Source organism: Ranitomeya imitator, chromosome 3 (genome assembly GCF_032444005.1).
Source record: "Ranitomeya imitator isolate aRanImi1 chromosome 3, aRanImi1.pri, whole genome shotgun sequence".
Taxonomy (NCBI): Eukaryota; Metazoa; Chordata; class Amphibia; order Anura; family Dendrobatidae; genus Ranitomeya; species Ranitomeya imitator.
The window spans coordinates 318,776,404-318,799,810 of NC_091284.1; the positions used below are offsets into that span (position 1 = coordinate 318,776,404).

At 45.4% G+C, this 23,407-nt stretch overlaps 1 protein-coding gene across 1 annotated transcript in view; it reads right to left on the bottom strand.

Annotated features, from left to right (window-relative positions):
- The window catches only part of LOC138671620 (probable E3 ubiquitin-protein ligase makorin-1), a 77,105-nt gene that overhangs the window by 44,239 nt on the left and 9,459 nt on the right, over positions 1-23,407 (bottom strand). The gene's annotated exons all lie outside the window — the stretch shown is intronic.

A 23,407-nucleotide genomic window follows, 5' to 3' on the forward strand; every position in this document is an offset into this window, starting at 1 on the left:
CACTCTGGTCAAGGGAATCGCCGATGGATGCTACTGCGCAGGAACTGCCAGCGGCATACTGGTGGGGATTTTTTTTCCCCTCTAGCAAAATGGTTTTTGCGGTGGCACCTGCTCAGTAGCATCTATTGTGTTCTGAATATTGATATAGCACAGGTGCGGCCAATGCAATTTTGAGGAAAAAATTTATTTTTTTTAACTAACGAAAGTTAGATGACCAAATAAAATAAAAATATGGATATTTTAGATCCAATCATGAAAAAAGAGCAGGCGCCTAAATGATGAATGCGATTTTTTTCCCTCAAAACTATAAAATATACAGTATGAAGCAGGACTACCGAGGTCAGAGGATCTGCTTCCGTAAGTTCTCCAGGTTGGTTGTTGTCCTCCATATGGAATACCTTCCTGTATTATGGGCTTGAGGTAGATGGAAGTTTTTATTCCCTGTCAACTTCCAGGTCCGCCCCTGGATCAAATCAGGAGTAGGGGATGCTTTCCTGTTCCACACCTTTACTTTCTGTTGCCGTATGGGGACGCACTTAACCATACCAGGTAGTTTCCCACCAAAGATGCCAGACCCCATCTCGGCAATGCACTAGCCATACCAGGCAGTGCCTCCATAATGCTAAAATCCACATTCTGGCTCCCAGAGATGCACTGCTCCACCAGAAGTGAGATGCTTTGCTGGGTTCTGGGGAAGCACCGTGCCATGCCAGGCCATGCCCCCAGAACTGACATCACCTCTGTCGGTTCCCAGGCATGCACTGCGCACAGACCAACTGTGCTCCTGGAGAGATGTCTCTGCATGCCATGCTCCGTCGCCAGTGATATTTAATTAACTTTCAAAATACCGGTAACTCGCCCCCAGGTAAGATCTTTTCCCAGCAGAACTTTACTTTTTGGTATGGGAGGTTTTACATCAAGCAGATTTGTTTGATGGTTCCTGGTATTTGGCTTTGACCCCCTCAAAAAGGCACAGTAACAAGGTAATTTCTATAACTCCCATCTACTTTGCTGCAACTGTAAGATGCAGTGTCAAACTCAAGGTAGGAATGCGTCTATCTCTGCATGCACACAAGTTGATAACCACTGGTTAAAACTATCCACTTAAGTGCACAGAGCAGGAATGTCATTGTATAATGAGCAAGATGCACAGAATATAAAAAGAAAAAAAATTATTAAGTATCAAGCCGACAGCTTCCCTTTAAAATTAAGCGCATGTGGGAGATCTGCACCACTACACATTATACTTTGTGAAAGTTGTCATACATGCGGTATGAATTAACAAGACAAGTTTTGAAATCTGCAGCATTACTCAATAGGATCAATCAGCAGCATGATGATTTCTGAGGAGTCATCCAATGCCACAACTGTATGCATAAACTTGCAAGGGAAAACATGAGAGAAAATAAAAGAAGCATTAGTCCTATCAGTAATAGGTTTTCCAGGAGTCCATCATGACCACACCATCATGAGGTTGTCCTTCATAGCCTTCATAGGGACAGGAACACACGAGGTTAAAAAGGTCCCTTCCTCCACCAACCTGTTATGCTGTGCTATCAGGCAACACAGTGTGCAGTAATCAGCGCACATACAGTGATATGGCAATAACCCAAAAACAATAGAACAAGCTCTGAGACGTGGAATCTCTGCAGACTGCAATACCTGAACCTATCCTCACACAACTAAAAGCAGCAGTGGATTGCGCCTAACACTACCTATGCAACTCGGCACTGCCTGAGGAGCTGACTAGCGTGAAGATAGAAATACAAGCCTGACTTGCCTCAGAGAAATACCCCAAAGGAATAGGCAGCCCCCCACATATAATGACTGTTAGCAAGATGAAAAGACAAAACGTAGGAATGAAATAGATTCAGCAAAGTGAGGCCCGATATTCTAGACAGAGCGAGGATAGCAAAGAGAACTATGCAGTCTACAAAAAACCCTAAAGCAGAACCACGCAAAGGGGGGCAAAAAGACCCACCGTGCCGAACTAACGGCACGGCGGTGCACCCTTTGCGTCTCAGAGCTTCCAGCAAAAGAGAATAGCACAGCTGGACAGAAAAAACGGAAACAAAAACAAAGTAACACTTATCTAGCAGAGCAGCAGGCCACAGGAAAGATGCAGTAGCTCAGATCCAACACTGGAACATTGACAAGGAGCAAGGAAGACAGACTCAGGTGGAGTTAAATAGCAAGGCAGCCAACGAGCTCACCAAAACACCTGAGGGAGGAAGCCCAGAGGCTGCAATACCACTTGTGACCACAGGAGTGAATTCAGCCACAGAATTCACAACAATACCCCCCCCTTGAGGAGGGGTCACTGAACCCTCACCAGAACCCCCAGGCCGACCAGGATGAGCCACATGAAAGGCACGAACAAGATCTGGGGCATGGACATCAGAGGCAAAAACCCAGGAATTATCCTCCTGAGCATAACCCTTCCATTTGACCAGATACTGGAGTTTCCGTCTAGAGACGAGAATCCAAAATTTTCTCCACAATATACTCCAATTCCCCCTCCACCAAAACAGGGGCAGGAGGCTCCACAGATGGAACCATAGGTGCCACGTATCTTCTCAACAACGACCTATGGAATACATTATGTATGGAAAAGGAGTCTGGGAGGGTCAGACGAAAAGACACCGGATTGAGAATCTCAGAAATCCTATACGGACCAATAAAACGAGGTTTAAATTTAGGAGAGGAAACCTTCATAGGAATATGACGAGAAGATAACCAAACCAGATCCCCAACACGAAGTCGGGGACCCACACGGCGTCTACGATTAGCGAAAAGCTGAGCCTTCTCCTGGGACAAGGTCAAATTGTCCACTACCTGAGTCCAGATCTGCTGCAACCTGTCCACCACAGAATCCACACCAGGACAGTCCGAAGACTCAACCTGTCCTGAAGAGAAACGAGGATGGAACCCAGAATTGCAGAAAAATGGAGAGACCAAGGTAGCCGAGCTGGCCCGATTATTAAGGGCGAACTCAGCCAACGGCAAAAATGACACCCAATCATCCTGGTCAGCAGAAACAAAACATCTCAGATATGTTTCCAAGGTCTGATTGGTTCGTTCGGTCTGGCCATTAGTCTGAGGATGGAAGGCCGAGGAAAAAGATAGGTCAATGTCCATCCTACCACAAAAGGCTCGCCAGAACCTCGAGACAAACTGGGAACCTGTCAGAAACAATATTCTCAGGAATGCCATGCAAACGAACCACATGCTGGAAGAACAAAGGCACCAAATCAGAGGAGGAAGGCAATTTAACCAAGGGCACCAGATGGACCATTTTAGAAAAGCGATCACAGACCACCCAAATGACCGACATCTTTTGAGAAACGGGAAGGTCAGAAATGAAATCCATCGAAATATGTGTCCAAGGCCTCTTCGGGACCGGCAAGGGCAAAAGCAACCCACTGGCACGTGAACAGCAGGGCTTAGCCCTAGCACAAATCCCACAGGACTGCACAAAAGTACGTACATCCCGTGACAGAGATTGCCACCAGAAGGATCTAGCCACTAACTCTCTGGTACCAAAGATTCCTGGATGACCAGCCAGCACCGAACAATGAAGTTCAGAGATAACTTTACTAGTCCACCTATCAGGGACGAACAGTTTCTCGGCCGGACAACGATCAGGTTTATTAGCCTGAAATTTCTGCAACAGTCTCCGCGAATCAGGAGAGATGGCAGACACAATGACTCCTTCCTTGAGGATACTCGCCGGCTCAGATAACCCCGGAGAGTCGGGCACAAAACTCCTAGACAGAGCATCCGCCTTCACATTTTTAGAGCCCGGAAGGTACGAAATCACAAAATCAAAACGAGCAAAAAATAACGACCAACGGGCCTGTCTAGGATTCAAGCGCTTGGCAGACTCGAGATAAGTAAGATTCTTATGATCAGTCAATACCACCACGCGATGCTTAGCTCCCTCAAGCCAATGACGCCACTCCTCGAATGCCCACTTCATGGCCAGCAACTCTCGGTTGCCCACATCATAATTACGCTCAGCAGCAGAAAATTTCCTGGAAAAGAAAGCACATGGTTTCAACACCGAGCAACCAGAACCTCTCTGTGACAAAACCGCCCCTGCTCCAATCTCAGAAGCATCAACCTCGACCTGGAACGGAAGAGAAACATCTGGTTGACACAACACAGGGGCACAGCAAAAACGACGCTTCAACTCCTGAAAAGCTTCCACGGCAGCAGAAGACCAATTAACCAAATCAGCACCCTTCTTGGTCAAATCGGTCAATGGTCTGGCAATGCTAGAAAAATTACAGATGAAGCGACGATAAAAATTAGCAAAGCCCAGGAATTTCTGCAGACTTTTCAGAGATGTCGGCTGAGTCCAATCCTGGATGGCCTGGACCTTAACCGGATCCATCTCGATAGTAGAAGGGGAAAAGATGAACCCCAAAAATGAAACTTTCTGCACACCAAAGAGACACTTTGATCCCTTCACGAACAAGGAATTAGCACGCAGTACCTGGAAAACCACTCTGACCTGCTTCACATGAGACTCCCAATCAGAGAAGATCAAAATGTCATCCAAGTAAACAATCAGGAATTTATCCAGATACTCACGGAAAATGTCATGCATAAAAGACTGAAAAACAGATGGAGCATTGGCAAGTCCGAACGGCATCACCAGATACTCAAAATGACCCTCGGGCGTATTAAATGCCGTTTTCCATTCATCTCCCTGCCTGATTCTCACCAGATTATACGCACCACGAAGATCAATCTTAGTAAACCAACTAGCCCCCTTAATCCGAGCAAACAAGTCAGATATCAATGGCAAGGGATACTGAAACTTAACAGTGATCTTATTAAGAAGGTGGTAATCAATACACGGTCTTAGCGAACCATCCTTTTTGGCTACAAAAAAGAACCCTGCTCCCAATGGTGATGACGATGGGCGAATATGTCCCTTCTCCAGGGATTCTTTCACATAACTGCGCATAGCGGTGTGTTCAGGCATGGACAAATTAAATAAACGACCCTTAGGGAATTTACTACCAGGAATCAAATTGATAGCACAATCACAATCCCTATGCGGAGGTAGGGCATCGGACTTGGGCTCTTCAAATACATCCTGAAAGTCAGACAAGAACTCTGGGATGTCAGAAGGAATGGATGACGAAATAGACAAAAATGGAACATCACCATGTACTCCCTGACAACCCCAGCTGGTTACCGACATAGAGTTCCAATCTAATACTGGATTATGGGTTTGTAGCCATGGCAACCCCAACACGACCACATCATGCAGATTATGCAGTACCAGAAAGCGAATAACTTCCTGATGTGCAGGAGCCATGCACATGGTCAGCTGGGCCCAGTACTGAGGCTTATTCTTGGCCAAAGGTGTAGCATCAATTCCTCTCAACGGAATAGGACACCGCAAAGGCTCCAAGAAAAATCCACAACGTTTAGCATAATCCAAATCCATCAGATTCAGGGCAGCGCCTGAATCCACAAACACCATGACAGAATACGATGACAAAGAGCATATCAAGGTAATGGACAGAAGGAATTTGGACTGTACAGTACCAATGACGGCAGAGCTATCGAACCGCCTAGTGCGCTTAGGACAATTAGAAATAGCATGAGTGGAATCACCACAGTAGAAACACAGCCTGTTCAGACGTCTGTGTTCTTGCCGTTCAACTTTAGTCATAGTCCTGTCGCACTGCATAGGCTCAGGTTTAATCTCAGACAATACCGCCAGATGGTGCACAGATTTACGCTCGCGCAAGCGACGACCGATCTGAATGGCCAAGGACATAGACTCATTCAAACCAGCAGGCATAGGAAATCCCACCATGACATCCTTAAGAGCTTCAGAGAGACCCTTTCTGAACCAAGCCGCCAGTGCAGATTCATTCCACAGAGTGAGTACTGACCACTTCCTAAATTTATGACAATATACTTCTACATCATCCTGACCCTGGCATAAAGCCAGCAAATTTTTCTCAGCCTGATCCACTGAATTAGGCTCATCGTAAAGCAATCCAAGCGCCTGGAAAAACGCATCAACATTACTCAATGCAGGGTCTCCTGGCGCAAGAGAAAACGCCCAGTCCTGTGGGTCGCCGCGCAAAAAAGAAATAATCAAAACCTGTTGAATAGGATTACCAGAAGAATGAGGTTTCAAGGGCAGAAATAGCTTACAATTATTTTTGAAGCTCAGGAACTTAGTTCTGTCACCAAAAAACAAATCAGGAATAGGAATTCTTGGTTCTAGCATAGATTTCTGATCAATTGTATCTTGAATCTTTTGTACATTTATAACGAGATTATCCATTGAGGAGCACAGAGCCTGAATATCCATGTCCACAGCTGTGTCCTGAAGCACTCTAATGTCTAGGGGAAAAAAAAAAAAAACTGAAGACAGAGCTGAGGAAAAAAAAAAATGATGTCAGGACTTCTTTTTTCCCTCTATTGAGAATCATTGGTTTTGGCTCCTTGTACTGTTATGCTGTGCTATCAGGCAACACAGTGTGCAGTAATCAGCGCACATACAGTGATATGGCAATAACCCAAAAACAATAGAACAAGCTCTGAGACGTGGAATCTCTGCAGACTGCAATACCTGAACCTATCCTCACACAACTAAAAGCAGCAGTGGATTGCGCCTAACACTACCTATGCAACTCGGCACTGCCTGAGGAGCTGACTAGCCTGAAGATAGAAATACAAGCCTGACTTGCCTCAGAAATACCCCAAAGGAATAGGCAGCCCCCCACATATAATGACTGTTAGCAAGATGAAAAGACAAAACGTAGGAATGAAATAGATTCAGCAAAGTGAGGCCCGATATTCTAGACAGAGCGAGGATAGCAAAGAGAACTATGCAGTCTACAAAAAACCCTAAAGCAGAACCACGCAAAGGGGGGCAAAAAGACCCACCGTGCCGAACGAACGGCACGGCGGTGCACCCTTTGCGTCTCAGAGCTTCCAGCAAAAGAGAATAGCACAGCTGGACAGAAAAAACGGAAACAAAAACAAAGTAACACTTATCTAGCAGAGCAGCAGGCCACAGGAAAGATGCAGTAGCTCAGATCCAACACTGGAACATTGACAAGGAGCAAGGAAGACAGACTCAGGTGGAGTTAAATAGCAAGGCAGCCAACGAGCTCACCAAAACACCTGAGGGAGGAAGCCCAGAGGCTGCAATACCACTTGTGACCACAGGAGTGAATTCAGCCACAGAATTCACAACACCAACCCTCAGTGATTTTCTTCAAGTAAAACACCAGAATGGTTTTATTTAGTTTCAGTCTACATACGTTACCATCACATATTAGATAGGAATTTAAAGGCAGGGCATGAAATAGGTTTTCCAGGAGTCCATCGTGACAGCAACTATTACCGGTAGGATTAATGACGATTTCTGGATTACTGCTTGGAGGAATTTTCTTCCAAAGGATATTTTTTGGCCAGATAACACCTTTTGTAGATACCATAAACTGAACACTAAGGTTTGTTCATGTTGCAGATTTGGTCCACATAGGCCCCGCTTGCTCTGTCTAAGATGTGGCTCCTGCTCTAGTAGAGTGGGCTCTGATGTTGACTGGAGGAGACTTTCCTTCTGACGAGTAGGTCAGGCTGATCACTGACCTAACCTATCTCACTAGGGTCGCTTTTGAGGTCTTGTCCTTAAAACTATACGAATGGCTTGGAATCTATTCACCAGTCTTGTGGATTCCAAATACTGGAGGACAACTCCTCTGATGTATAGGGAATGCAATGTCCGTTCTTGACCATTTTAATGGTCCTGGCAGAAGGAAGGCAAGACTACCTATTGACTCGTATGAAAGGTTGTTACTTTTGGTAGGAACGCAGGATCTATCCTGAGAATAATGCAATCATCTAAGATCCTTAGGTATGTTTTTTTTTTTAAATGGAAAACACCTGTATTTCCACAGTCTGGTTGTTATGGCAACCAGGAATGCAGTTTTAAAGGGAGAGAGATTTTATATCTGAATCTTCAAGTGGTTCATATGGTGATCGGCATAACCATTTAGCACCATATTTAAATCCCATAGTGGAACCGTAGGCTCTAACCGTGGGTCTTATTCTGCCTGTGGGTTTAATGAATTGTTTGTTTAATTTATGGATGCCATGCTAGTGGATAATCCATGAAAAAACACTCAGACGACATCAGCACTTTCAAAGTGCTGGGTCTTCGACCATTATCAAATCCTGTTAGGAGAAACGCAAAAATTTTGGGAATATTAAGCCTAGAGAATGGTATTGTCGTCTCAGCATATTACACAAAATTTTCTCTATATCTTTGTACATATAGCCGATGTACCCAATTTCTTTTTTGTATAGCTTTGACAGAATGAGAGCGGTCTTTGGACCTCAAGATCTGCCGCTCAGGATCCAGACAACAGTAGGAGCTTCATTTTGGGATGGTGTATTGGCCCCTGAACCAGTAGATCGTGCCTTTATGGAAGAATCATGGGATCTACTATGGACATCCTTCTCAGTAAGAGGAATCAGCTTCTGGGCCAAAATTGTAGTATGATCACCTTGGCTTGATTCTCCTGTATCTTCCTTAGCACTGCTGGAATTCAAGACAATGGGAGAAATGCAAACGGCAGGTCCATATTCCATTTATGAGACAAGGAGTCTACCCCTGTCGGCCTGTCTTCATGACTGAGGGAAAATAATATTTTTTGTGTGTTTTTATGGTAGCGATCATGTCCACCTGGGGGGAAGGGGGGGGTCACCCGATCGGAGTAATATGCGATGGAAGTCTCCCCAGTTCAGCTCCCATGCTGACTGTTGAACTGCTTTCACACTGAAAGTCTGCTACCACATTCTGAGACCCCTTCAGATGTATTGCTGTTACTGATAGCACCGTCTCCTCTGCCCACAGGAAGATCTTCCATGCTACAGACTGTAGATGGTGGTGCCTTTGTCCCCCTTGATGTCTGAGGAAGGCCACTGTAGTGATATTGTCACACAGGACTCTGATGTGTTGGTTCCTTAGACTAGACTTAAGGCCCCTTCACATTAAGCGACGCTGCAGCGATACCGACAACGATCCGGATCGCTGCAGCGTCGCTGTTTGGTCGCTGGAGAGCTGTCACACAGACAGCTCTCCAGCGACCAACGATGCCGGTAACCAGGGTAAACATCGGGTAACTAAGCGCAGGGCCGCGCTTAGTAACCCGATGTTTACCCTGGTTACCATCCTAAAAGTAAAAAAAACAAACAGTACATACTTACCTACCGCTGTCTGTCCCCGGCACTCTGCTTCTCTGCACTCCTCCTGCACTCACTGACTGAGCACAGCGGCCGGAAAGCAGAGCGGTGACGTCACCGCTCTGCTTTCCGGCTGACCGACGCTCACAGTCAGTACAGGAGGAGTGCAGAGCAGAGCTCCGGGGACAGACAGCGTTCGGTAAGTATGTGTTTGTTTTTTTTACTTTTACGCTGGTAACCAGGGTAAACATCGGGTTACTAAGCGCGGCCCTGCGCTTAGTTACCCGATGTTTACCCTGGTTACCAGTGAAGACATCGCTGGATCGGTGTCACACACGCCGATCCAGCGATGTCAGCAGGGAGTCCAGCGACGAAATAAAGTTCTGGACTTTCCTCAGCGACCAACGATCTCCCAGCAGGGGCCTGATCGTTGGTCGCTGTCACAACGATTTCCTTAACGATATCGTTGCAACGTCACCAAAAGCAACAAGATCGTTAACGATATCGTTATGTGTGAAGGTACCTTAACATCTCTTTAGTGTTTCCCAGAGTGCCTGAAGCTCTCTGGAGGTTGGATGACCTGGGACGAACTGATTTTTGCCAGGTACCCTGTATGTACGGATCTTGTACCTGAGCCCCCCAGCTACTGCCACTGTGGTGACTAATATAAATGGAGACCAACCCCTTCAGGTTGGTTATGAAAGTCCATCAAGCTAATGACTTATTGCCAACAATCTTATCTTCTTGTCTAGCCCATCTTGTCTCCTGTTCCAGGCTGTCAGGCTGATGTTGTAATTTCCTGGAGTGGCATGGACTCCACTGATCCCCTAGTATAGAAGCAGTCATCAGTTCCAGAATCCTCAGCCTCTGACGGAAAGCGGTGATTTCTCTTTGAAGGCCATAACGCTGTTCTCGCTGTCTCTTTTCTGGCAGGAAGGACTTCTGTTTGAAGATCTTCCTAGGAATTTTCTTGGACTCCATTAATCCAGTCACAAGATCTGATTTTTCCCAGTTTATGAACCATCCTAAGTTGTTTAACACCAAGATAGTGGACATTCAACTAATTGGTTGCTGGGGGAACTGCAATCAACAGGAAATAGTCCAGATACCTGAATCAATATTCCTTGCTCCCTGATGAAAGACATATCTTCACCAAGCTGATGGCAGAGGCCGAGTGTCGCTGAGGAAATACCAAACGGGAGGCGTTTGAATTGGGAAGAGGAATGGAAAATTGAACATTACAATGCAAATCTAAGATATCATGTGCCTATTCTTCCTCACAGCCAGCGGTAAAACGCTTCTTTGAGATCCAGCGTGAAAGTTACCATATTTCCCTTGATCAATGGAATAATAGATCTTACAGACTCCATCTTGAATTTCTTGTAGAATACCCATCTTTTTAGAATCTTCAGATTTATTATTGTGTGACAATCGTCCCCAGGTTTCTTTATTGCCATCCTAACTGGCACTACTGCCACTGAATCCACCAACTTCTTTACGTCCACCAATAGCCTTCTTATGATCTGGGGGGGTGACTGAATAGTTGTCAGGTGAAATCTTAATTGAGGGATCTGCACAAATTGCATCTTGTATCCTCTTGCTATTGTCTGAAGTATTCATGGGTTCTTGGATACTTCTGTCCAAGCTCTGACAAAGTTTTGGAGTCTCCCTCCCCCCCCCCCCCCCTTGCATGGGAATCATTGTCTAACTGATCCATTTGCTGAACTGGATAAAGAATTAATTCCTCTACCTCCATCTATGGGTCTTCCCTTTACCCATATTTTCAGTTTTCTGAAGGGAACAAGGACTCCGAAAGGACACAATAAATAAATAAAAATAATTTGTTAGTTTTTTCTTCCAGAAAAACCTTTTTCTTGTCCAAGGCATTTTCTAGCATGTCAGCTAGTCCAGGACCAATTGTTTAAATGCCAGAAAGGGGGATGGAGCACAATTTGCTTTTGGAGTGACAATCCGCCAACCATGTTTTTAGCCAGATTGCCCACCTAGCTGTGTTGGATAGTGCCCCATTCCTTGCGGCACATCTAATTGACGCCGATGAGGCATCAGCCATGAACCCTATTGCCATTGTGTGTAATGGCATAGATTCAAGGATCTCTTCTCTGGATGTATTCCTTAGATGAGCCTCTAACTATCCAAATACTCATGGATTTTGCCACAGAGGAAGATGCTATATTAGCCTTAATTATGGCTTTAGAGGTCTTTTTTCTTCTTTTTTTAGACGACCATCTGCATTTCTATCCATTGAATCCTTCAGACACGAGTCCTCAAAAGGGGATAGCAGTTTTTTGTTTGCTACCCTAGCTATAGGGCTATTGACTTTTGGAATTTTGTTCCATAATTTTCAGGGTAGACATGACCTGAAAATTCTTGGGATTATCAGTCTCTTTTCTATGTCTTCCCCTACTCCTCCAGGATAATAGCTTTAATATATTTATTAACTGGGAATACTCTGTTCGTACGGCTCCTCGTACCTCCAAAACATTTCACTCTGTATTGAGGAGGGCTGGAGAGTATCCTCCACCTTCATAGTATATCTGATGGCTGACAGTGTCAGTGTCTTCCCAAGAGACAAGGTTTTTTCCTCCTTGGGGGGGGGGGGGGGGGGGGAGAGAGGATTGTGACACTTTTTCTTTCTGTTTAGGGTCAGCGTAACCTGATAAAATCCAGTTCAGGGGAGGAAGGATTAACTTCCATCAGGCTCTTTAATGCCTGGGAGCCATCCAGGAGGATTGCAGAGTGACTAAATGACGTAATTCTGAACCTCCTCTTATGTCCTCATGTCTGTCATAAAAAGGAGGGATGTTCTTCTTTAACCACCCTTCACAATACACTCTGGGCATAGCCATTTTCCTTATGTGTCAGGTAGTTTAGCATTACACATAGCACATCTATTTATTTTTAGGTGTGCAAAAAAACACCCAGATAACTCACTTATACCCCTGTTGAAACCCCAGTACAAGATCAGCCAGTGTATTTTTTTTTCTTCCATGGCAGGCAGTCTAGATGCACTGGAACCCCAGCTCCCATCTGCAAACACTTTAAAAAGTATTGTCTCACCTGTCTTCCATCTGAATAGTCAAATGGCAGTTCTTTAATTTAGGATTCAGCGCCTCTTTCAAATCCCAGAAGTGCGTTCTTGAACCCATGTCAGGTACTAGAGGCCTGTGTGTCTTCCCCCATGTAACTGGAAGTGCCTTTCAGTCATCGGCATGCACAGGAGCTGTCTGCAGGGATGGGCAGTGTGAGCTGATAGACCCCCTGAGGGGTATTGCAGCTCACCCCGGGAGCCACCGCTTGACAGGACAAGTCAGGGACCCCTTTGATCAGCTGGGTGTCGGCCTCCAGACCTCCCACAGGAGCAAGGGGAGAGTTGCGAGCACCCCATCCCAATCCTCCTGCGTCTGGCATCAGAAGCTCCTGCTCAACTGGAAGATGTGAGTACACCTCTTCTGTCTGTCCCTGATGGGGACAGGAAAAAACACTGAGGGGTGGTGGAGGGAGGGGGCTTTTTAACATCGTATGTTCCTGTCCCTATCAAGGATATGAATGGCAACCTACTGATGGTGCTGTCAGGAGGGATGTCCTGGAAAAATGATAATTACTTACCGGTAAATTGATTTTCCAGAGCCATGACAGCACCGCACATGAGAGATGGTATCCACGCCCAGAAACGGGAAACATGTAGCAGAGATAAAAAGAAGGGGGTGGCACCTCTCCTCAGCTTGTTTCAGAGTACATAAGGTAACCACCCAATTAGTTCACATGTATGTTTGTTTATTTTAACAAATTTTTAGAATTGAGAGTCCTCAGTAGTTGATACCTTTTAATGACTAACTGAAAAGATGGTAAATTGCAAGCCCTTGAGACTACACAGGTCTATCCACTGGCTAACACTGTACCAAGATATAATAAAAAAAAAAATTTATATATATATATATATATATATATATATATATATACATATATACATATATACATATATACATATATACATATATACATATATACATATATACATATATACATATATACATATATACATACATATATACATATATACATATATACATATATATATATATATATATATATATATATATCCTGTATTTTAACTAAGTCACTCTTATTCACCTTTTATCTTTAATATATGTTTTTTTTTTTTTGCATCACACATCACCAAGATAGGGCGGGGATTAATGCAGTGCGGTCATGGCTCTGGAAAAATCAAATTATCGTGAATTATTTTTTCCCTTCCCCATGACAGCACCGCACATGAGAGAAAGAAATAGAAGAGACTCCTAGGGTGGGACAACAGCAGATAACACCTTTCTACCAAAGGCCAGACTTGAGAGCCCTAGATCTAACCTATAGTGGCAGAAGAAAGTGGAGGGTGAAGACCACACTGCTGCTCTGCAAATCTGTTCTACAGATGCATTTGCCCTTTCAGCCCAGGATGTGGCTATGGCCCTTGTAGAGTGAGCCGTTACACCCAGTTGGGGAGTCTGACCTGATGGAGTAAGACCGTGAAATAGCCATACAAAGCCACCGTGCAATAGCCAAAGCTTTTTTCCCCAGTTTGTCCCCTGAAAGGAGACAAAGGGCTGATGACTGTCGCCATGATTTTGAGATTTCTATATATTGGAGCAGGCAATGTCTGACATCTAGACAATGGAAGGTTTGTTCTCCCTAGGATTTTGTGTTGTCACAAAATGAGGGCAAAATTATTTCCTGGTCCCTGTGAAATTTTTAATTAATCTTTGGAAGGAAGGCTGGGTCAGTTCTTACGATTACTCTGTCCTCCAGAAAGGTAGTATATGGGGGATTTACAGAGATTGCTTGCAGCTCGCAGAAACACCGAGCTGACGTCAGGGCAACCAGGAGCACCGTTTTCAATGTTAAGGCCTTTACGGAAATAGAAGTAAGAGGCTCAAAAGGAGGAGACGTTAAGGCATTTAAAACTAAATTTAGATCCCAGAGAGCTACCTTGGGTAGTGATTTTGAGGGTCTGGCTACAAGGGAGGCTAGGATGAACCTGTAGACCCAAGGTTGATCTGCAAGTTTTTGGTCAAACAATGCTGTCAGGTCCGAGACATACACTTTAGGGTGTTAGTAGATAACCCTCTTTCCAGCCCTTCTTGAAGAAAAATTCTAAAAATTTCCTTTACCGGGACTTCCCGATTCATATTTGACAACTGTCATTCCAAAAATTCCAGGAATTTTTCCCCATATTTTTGGTAGTTGTCCAATGTTATTTTCTTTCTGCTAGCGAGCAAAGTGGTTACTAAAGGGTTTGAAAACCCTTTTGCTATTAACAGTCCTCAAGTTCCAGGCGGTGAGATGGAGTCTGCACTTGAAGATGTAGCACTGGGCCCTGGTGCAGGAGATTTGGGATATCCGGGAGGATTCATGGGTCCAAGATAGACATGCGTCTGAGCCATGTGAACCATGCCCTCTTTCTCCAAAAAGTCGCGACAAGGATTATCCGTGCTTTGTCCTCCCGAATCTTCTTTAGGACTATCGGAATCAATGGAATTTGGGGAAACTTCCAATGGTGCAGCAGTGAATCCACTCCACACTCCGGTTGGCCTTTTGGATTGAGGTAGTAGCATCTGTTTACCTTCCGATTTTTTCTTGTGACAAATAGATCCACTTCTGGAGTGCCCCAGATGGCACAGACTTTCCCAAATGCCTTGATTCAGTGACCAATCTCCCTGGCGTAATACATGGCGACTTAAAAAAAAATCTGCCACCAGATTGTCCGTTCAAGTGTATACATGATAGGGGCAAAAGGTTGCTTTCTGCCCATCTGAACAGCTCTTTGGCTTCCGCCATCAGGGATGTTGATCTTGTACCTCCTTGTCGTTTTATATAAGCTATGGTGGTGCTGTTATCGGACAGTATTCTGACGTGTTTCCCTTGGACTTCTTCCTCTGCATGAAGTGCTCGCCTTACAGCCGTTAACTCTTAGGTTGGAGGATGCCACTCATTGAGGGTTCCCATGGACCCTGCAGAATTTGGACTGACAGGTGTGCTCCCCAACCTAACAGACTTGCATCCGGGTTTTGAACTAACCAAGGTACAGCGTTTAAGTTTTCAATGTTCAGCCACCACTTTAATGATTCTTGCACCCGTGGTGATAGGAGAATCTTTCGATTTAAGGTGTATGGATCTGCTGCCTGTTTGGACAGGATCTGTCATTGTAACTTGTATGGGCTTGTGCCCACTGGACTGCTGGGATTGTCGCTGTTAGGATGCCCAAGAGTGACATTGCTGATCTTACTGAGATGCGTTGACCTGACTGTACCTGCCGTATCTTTTGTTGAATGGTCAGGATCTTTCTCTCATGGAGGACGCATTCTTGCTTGACAATCCAGTCGGATCCCCAGGAATTCCTGTATCCGAGTTGGATTTAGTCTTGACTTTTTGAAGTTTATTACCCAGCCTAGACTGGTCAGTACTTCTAGCACTCGTGACTGCCTTTGCGCATTTTTGTTTGTTGTCTGCCATGACAAGAAAGTCGTCCAAATAGGGTACCAGTAGCATATCTTCCTTCCTTACATAGGATGCCATCGGAGATAATTTTTGTAAATACAGTTATATGAAAAAGTTTGGGCACCCCTATTAATCTTAAGCTTAATGTTTTATAAAATGTTTTTTTTTGCAACAGCCATTTCAGTTTCATATATCTAGTAACTGTTGGACACAGTAATGTTTCTGTTCTGCCTTGAAATGAGGTTTATTGTACTAACAGAAAATGTGCAATCTGCATTCAAACAAAATTTGACAGGTGCATAAGAATGGGCACCCTTATTTTCTTGTTTTAAATACTCCTACCTACTTTTTACTGACTTACTATAGCACTTTTTTGGTTTTCTAACCTCATCGAGCTTTGAACTTCATAGCCAGGTGTATGCAATCATGAGAAAAGCTACTCAAAGTGGCCACTTGTTGGTTGTTCTTCTGTTTGAATCACCTCTGAAGAGTGGCATCATGGGCTCCTCAAAACAACTGTCTAATGATCTGAAAACAAAGATTATTCAACATAGTTGTTCAGGGGAAGGATACAAAAAGCTGTCTCAGAGATTTAACCTGTCAATTTCCACTGTGAGGAACATAGTAAGGAAATGGAACACAGGTACAGTTCTTGTTAAGGCCAGAAGTGGCAGGCCAAGAAAAACATCAGAAAGGCAGAGAATAATAGTGAGATCAGTCAAGGACAATCCTCAGACCACCTCCAGAGAGCTGCAGCATCAACTTGCTGCAGATGGTGTCACTGTGCATCGGTCAACTATACAACGCACTTTGCACAAGAAGAAGCTGTATGGGAGAGTGATGCGAAAGAAGCCGTCCTGTGGACTGATGAAACCAAGATTGAGTTGTTTGGTCATACAAAAAGGCGTTATGCATGGCGGCCAAAAAAAACAACATTCCAAGAAAAACATTTGCTACCCACAGTAAAATTTGGTGGAGGTTCCATTATGCTTTGGGGCTGTGTGGCCAATGCCAGCACTGGGAATCTTGTTAAAGTTGAGGGACGCATGGATTCCTCTCAGTATCAGCAGATTCTTGACAATAATGTTCATGAATCAGTGACAAAGTTGAAGTTACGCAGGGGATGGATCTTTCAGCAAGACAATGATCCAAAACACCGCTCCAAATCTACTCAGGCATACATGCAGAGGAACAATTACACTTATGGAATGGCCATCCCAGTCCCCAGACCTGAATATCATTGAACATCTGTGGGATCATTTGAATAGGGCTGTCCATGCTCGGCGACCATCAAACTTAACTGAAGTGGAATTGTTTTGTAAAGAGGAATGGTCAAAAATACATTCATCCAGGATCCAGGAACTCATTAAAAGCTACAGGAAGCGACTAGAGGCTGTTATTTTTGCAAAAGGAGGTTCTACTAAATATTAATGTCACTTTTCTGGTGGGGTGCCCATACTTATGCACCTGTCAAATTTTGTTTGAATGCAGATTGCACATTTTCTGTTAGTACAATAAACCTCATTTCAAGGCAGAAACATTACTGTGTCCAACAGTTTTTAGATATATGAAACTGAAACCGCTGTTGCAAAAAAAACAATATTTATAAAACATTAAGCTTAAGATTAATAGGGGTGCCCAAACTTTTTCATATAACTGTATACGAGGGGCTACTGAGACCCCGAAGGGAAGACACCGATATTGTAGGTGAGTGGGAACTTGCGCAATCTCCACTACCAACCTTAGGTACCGCTAGTGTTCTCCGCAGATTGGTACATGGTAATAAGCGTTGGTTAGATCTATTACCACCATGTAGCAGCATGGATTGAGTAGCTTTACTGCTGACTTTAAAGTTTCCATTTTGAAACTCTCCACCCGGATATATCGGTTTAACACTTTTAGATTGAATATGGTCCTCATTGAGCCGCCTGGTTTTGGTGTAAGAAAAAGGGTGCTGTAGTACCCCTCTCCTATTTAGTGATATGGTACCTTTATCAGTACTTCTTCCTGTAGGAGGATTTGAACTTCTGTTTGTAGCGTGGCTTGGTTTTTCTTGGTCACACAAGTGATTATCATTCTCCGGGGCAGGGGCTGAGGAAACTTAGGTCGCAGGCCCTCGGATAATAAATTGATTATCCACTGTGAGGTGGGTAGTGCTGACCATTGATTTAGAACATGTCGGATTCGTCCCCCCCCACGATTTTTTTTTTATGTCATTGAAGTTTGGAGTGTGATTTAGGGGGAGGCTTATTGAAGAGGAATCCCCTATCTTTCCTCCAGGGTTTTCCTAGCATGGACCTATAGTCTGAGCGTCCTCTGCCACCTCTATTCCCTGATCCTCGTAAGGACAAGCGAGCATCACCCCAACGGCGCCTAGAGAAGGGGGTGGTGGAAACAGTTTCTTCTTATCCGACGCTTTCTGCAAAAGTTCGTCTAACGCCATCCTAAAGAGGTACTGACCTTCACAAGGGACTGAACAGTTTTTCTTTTGACTGAAAATCTGCAGCCCAGTTTTTTAGCCATAGTGCCCTGTGTCCTGAATTTGATAGGGCACATGCACGGGCAGCACATCGAATGGAGTCAACAGATGAGTCTGCTAGGAATCCTGCCGCCTTCTGTAAGGAGGGTATTGCCTCCAACAGTCTCTCTCTCGGGCATTTATTTTTTATTTGTTCACTTAATTCTTCAAGCCACTTGACCATAGCACGAGCTAAAAGGGCATCGGCTTTTTTGTCAAGGGGGTCTTTTAAGGCAGAGGTCCCCAACTCCAGTCCTCAAGGCCCACCAACAGGTCATGTTTTCAGGATTTCCTTTGCATTGCACAGGTGATGCAATTATTACCTGGGCAAGACTAAGGAAATCCTGAAAACATGACATGTTGGTGGGCCTTGAGGACTGGAGTTGGGGACCTCTGTTTTAAGGCACCCATGTCCTCAAATTGTATGGCTATTCCTCTAGACGTACTGGTGATAGCCGCATCCAGTATAGGAGCTACCCCCCCCCCCCCACACACACACACACACGTTTTCCACAGACCTCCTCATCAAATGGGTATTTAGGTTTAAGTGTCTGAGGCACGGACATCTTTGCTAGGCTTTTTCCCTTCCCTTTTAATTAAATAGGTTGTCATGAAAAGGGAAAACCTTGCATTTTTTCTCCTCCAAGTTGCTAAACATGGAATCTTGTACTGTGCGTTATTCTCTGGGTGTTTCGACCCCCATAGTGGACCTAACCAACTTAAGTAATTCCCCGATATTTTCGGACAAAAAATAAGGGCGGCCATACTCCTCATCCGAGAGGTCCAGGTCTGACACCTCCGAGGGGGTTAATTCTCCCGGTTCTTTCTCTGAATCTACATCCAAATCTTGTTTTGTTTTTTTTTTGTTTAGAAGTATGGGGAGGGGTGGGTTTTTCAGAGCTGAATACTGCTTGCTCTTTTAACTGCTCCCTCACTGTTATCTTCACCTCAAATGATGGTTTTTATACTTTGGAGCAGGGATGGTGATTCCTCGGCTACTGTTTAATCAATACATAGGCGACAGATCCGTTTATCATATGTTTTAGGCCGGTTTCGCGCTACTGTAAGCGCTGTCCCCCCCGCGTGGTGCTGAAGCCGCTAATCATTTCTTCTCTCCAGCATCGTTCACTGGAGAGAAGATATGAAATTTTTTTTTTGTTAAAAAAAAAAAAAAAAGAAGATCCCTGCCCCCAACCCCCTCCCACCCCCTCTGCACCCCCCCCTCCCCCCGCTTTTAATAAAATACTTACCCGGCTCCCTCGCTGCTTCCTGTCCTCGCCGCAGCTTCTCCTGTATGAGCGGTCACGTGGTGCCGCCCATTACAGTGATGAATATGCAGCTCCACCCCTATGGGAGGTGGAGCTGCATATTCATCACTAATAGGCGGCACCACGTGACCACTCATACAGGAGAAGTTGCGGCGAGGACAGGAAGCAGCGAGGGAGCTAGGTACAGGGATCTTTTTTTTTTTTTTTAAACAAAAAAAAAAAGTTTTCATATCTTCTCTCCAGCGAACGATGCTGGAGAGAAGAAATGAATGGGGCTTCAGCACCAGATGCAGGGGACAGCGCTTAACTGTAGCGCTGTCTCCTGCACGGTGCGTGTGGTCCTTAGTCGGCACACGGGTGGCACACGTGTGCCACAAAACGCACAGACACGGATAATTCCGGTACAGATTTTTCCGGTACCGGAATTATCTGGACGTGTGAGACTGGCCTTAGGAAAGTTTTCCCTGCATAAAGCACATGCCCTATTCTTCTGTTTTGATGTGGCTTTTTAACCTAAAAATACAAACATGATATAGGGCCATCACTACCAGTGTTTTTTGCCCTACAAAGGAAGTCACCCACCCAGTGTCGGACTGGGGCACCGGGACACCGGAGAATCCTCCGGTGGGCCCCGCCCCCTGGCCCTGCCTGCTTCATTTGTCCCTGCAGTGCCCAGGCTGCCTCATTCACGCAGAGTGTGCTCAGTCACTCACGTCACTGTGCTGACTCGTGCTGAGTGCACTGCTGACTGTGCACACAACAAGTTAAACAAAATTGATAGCTGGGGGCCGGCGCCGCGCACAGGCTGCTGAACCGAAGAAAATGATGTGATCATCATGTCCTGTGAGAAGTGCAGCTGCGCGGCAGCTCCTTCTCCACATGACATCACCACACTAGTCCACACGATTCATTACCGCGCGCTCAGTGCTGGGCTGGCTGCAGACAGTGCATTGGCTAGTACTGTCAGCAGCTGCTGCAGTGCCGACTGTGCGCTACTGGCTGCCTGGCTGCTAGAGCAGGCAGCCCGTGCGCAGCGATTCGCCGCTCAGCAGACCCGGCCACCACCATCCCACCAGCACCAGTCACGAGTCACTCAGTCACATACCATTGCATTTGATTTGCATGATGCTGCATCATTCATGATCTCAACTCCGCCTCCTCTTCTAGTTCTGTGGTCTGGTTGGACTACGGTTTTCTAATGCTGATTGGCTGACATGCAGCCAATCAGCATTAGTTTTGCTTGTGTGACCTCACAGGTCACAGCACAGAGTGAGCTGTGCTGTGATTGGTCGACTGTCCTCCTCCTGCCCAAGCAGCACAGAGCCTGCACAGGCGCACTACTCCTGCACTATCATTCATAGTCGGAGTCGGAGAGGCTGCTGTAGCTGATGGTTCGGAGTCCGAGCATTTCCTGTCTTAGTTAGTGAGTCGGTGTTGTAATAAATCAATCAATGTACTAATTTATGTAGTATGTGAGTAAAACATGCCTGCAGCAGTAGACAGCCACTGAGACAGTTATGGGAGGCCCCCCCGGCCCCTGCAATCTAAAGCGGTGACACAAGGTGGGGGTCTGGGGGGCCCCCATAGAAAATTTCTAATTTCCTGTGGTCCCCCTTCCCCACTGTCTCCTAATTTACTGTGGGGCCCGGTCACCTCTCCCACCATTTCACCTCTGAGGAAGGGCCCCAAAGGGGCACACAGGGGGCCCTCAAGAAATTAGGTGACAGTGGGGAAGGGGTCCTCAGGAAATCAGGTGACGTGACAGTGAGGAAGGCAATATACTATGTGGCTCTGTGCTGTATACTACGGGGCTGGGCAATACACTACGGGGCTGGGCAATACACTACGGGGCTGGGCAATACACTACGGGGCTGGGCAATACACTACGGGGCTGGGCAATACACTACGGGGCTCTGTGTTGTATACGTCAATGGGCAATATACCACGTGGCTGGCCAATATACTATGTCAATGGGCAATATACTACGTGGCTGGCCAATATACTATGTCAATGGGCAATATACTACGTGGCCAGGCTGCGCAATATAAGTTGAATTGGTTATTTATTCGTTAACAAACACTACGTTTGATATTACATCATTTTGCAACATAATTGGTATTATTTCTATATAACTGCAAGGTGGGCCTCAAGAATGATTTTTCTCTGGTGGGCCCAAGGTACTCCAGTCCGACGCTGCACCCACCAAACCCCTGGATACTACGGTAGGTTGGGGTTCCTCCGCTGCGCGTACTTCTGCTGCAGGGTCTGCCATGTCTCCAGAGGCCTTTTGCTGCTGTGTGTACTACGCGCTGCCTTTTTATTCGAGTAAGAGCGATGTGCGCGCTCCTGAAACTCCTCCCTCCCGGAGCGTCCAGCACACCCTCTCACTCCTGCGTGTGACATCACTTTCGGCGCGACCGGAAGTCGTTACCCATTCAGTCAGCGCCAGCGTCGTGATGGGCACGCCTCCTCCCGGCCCAGCCTCCCGACAGGAGCGGCCACTGGGGAGTCCAGCGGGGGGGATTAGCACGGCATCTGGCTGCCCCCCTCGGACGGGATTACAGTCGTGCACCACTGCGCCCAGCTGCTTCTCCCCCTACTATGGACCTCAGCTCCGGGCCGGATTCGTCAGAGGGGGATCCCCCTGAAGGCATGGATCTTGCTACAGGCATCCGCCTGCAGGATCAGAAAACCAAAACTGAGGAGAGAGGTGCCGCCCCCTTCTTTTATCTCTGCTACAGGTTTCCTGTTCCTGGGGGCAGATACCATCTCATGTGCGGTGCTGTCATGGGGAAGGGAAAAATCTAATCTGTTGAAATAAAAAGATGTTTATTGTGCCAATCCTCTGGAATGCTCTACTCCAAGAAATTAGGACCAACCACAACTTACAGTGTTAGGTGCTCCCTCAAAACACATTTTGTCACCCCCTGAAGATGACTGGCCCCTCACTGTAAATACATCATACACATCTGTACTTTGTATCTCCCCTACCTCATTGTAGATTGTAAGCCCTCACGAGCAGGGTTGTGTTATTTTGCTTTAATCATATTATTGTTAACATTGTTACTTATGACTGTTGTGTTTGAATCTGTTTAACTGTAAAGCGCTGCGGAATATGTTAGCGCTATATAAATAAAGATTGTCAGGTTTAAAGTTACAGTAGGATCAACTCCAAATCTGTCTGTATGGTCACGCAGGTCATACAGTGCTGAATAAAGAGATATTGAATTGCAGATATCAGTGTAAATGAGCTGCTAAAGTCTGAGCCTGAGAATCTGCCTTTAAAGCTTATTTTAAATGAAGGGCGTTACCAGCGAGACATTGACTGTTGGCTCTACTGTTCTACATGTCTCACACTGGTAACACCTCACTTCATTTAAAATAAAGTTCAGGGACATCCGTGAGCAGCCCGTAGATCCTAACAGCTCATTTTCATAGTAATACAAAAATAATTTATTTGGAATAAGGCATCGGTTATCAAACTATAGTTTTATTAAATTTTTTATAACAAGCATGCCTATATAAATGTGTTTTGAGGATAACGGTAATCCTACTGAGATTCCATTCAAAGCATTATAATTCCCAGACAAACTTAAGTTGTCTGATGTAGCTGACTTCCACATCAGAATCTGAGTGGCACCAAGGACAGTGTCTGAATGTACCTGCCGAGACTTTTACAATATCTGCTGGTCTCATGCACACGATATATTCGATGCAAAAGTGAGTGGATCTGGACAAGCTCTAACCTTACCAACATATTTACACAATCAGAGCCAGTCAGTGATATCAACTTTCCTGTATTTCAGTCAGCTATTTTAAAGCAATAGAAGTCAACAAGGAGTAAGTTTTGTTTTAACAAATCCAGTCTACCATGTCA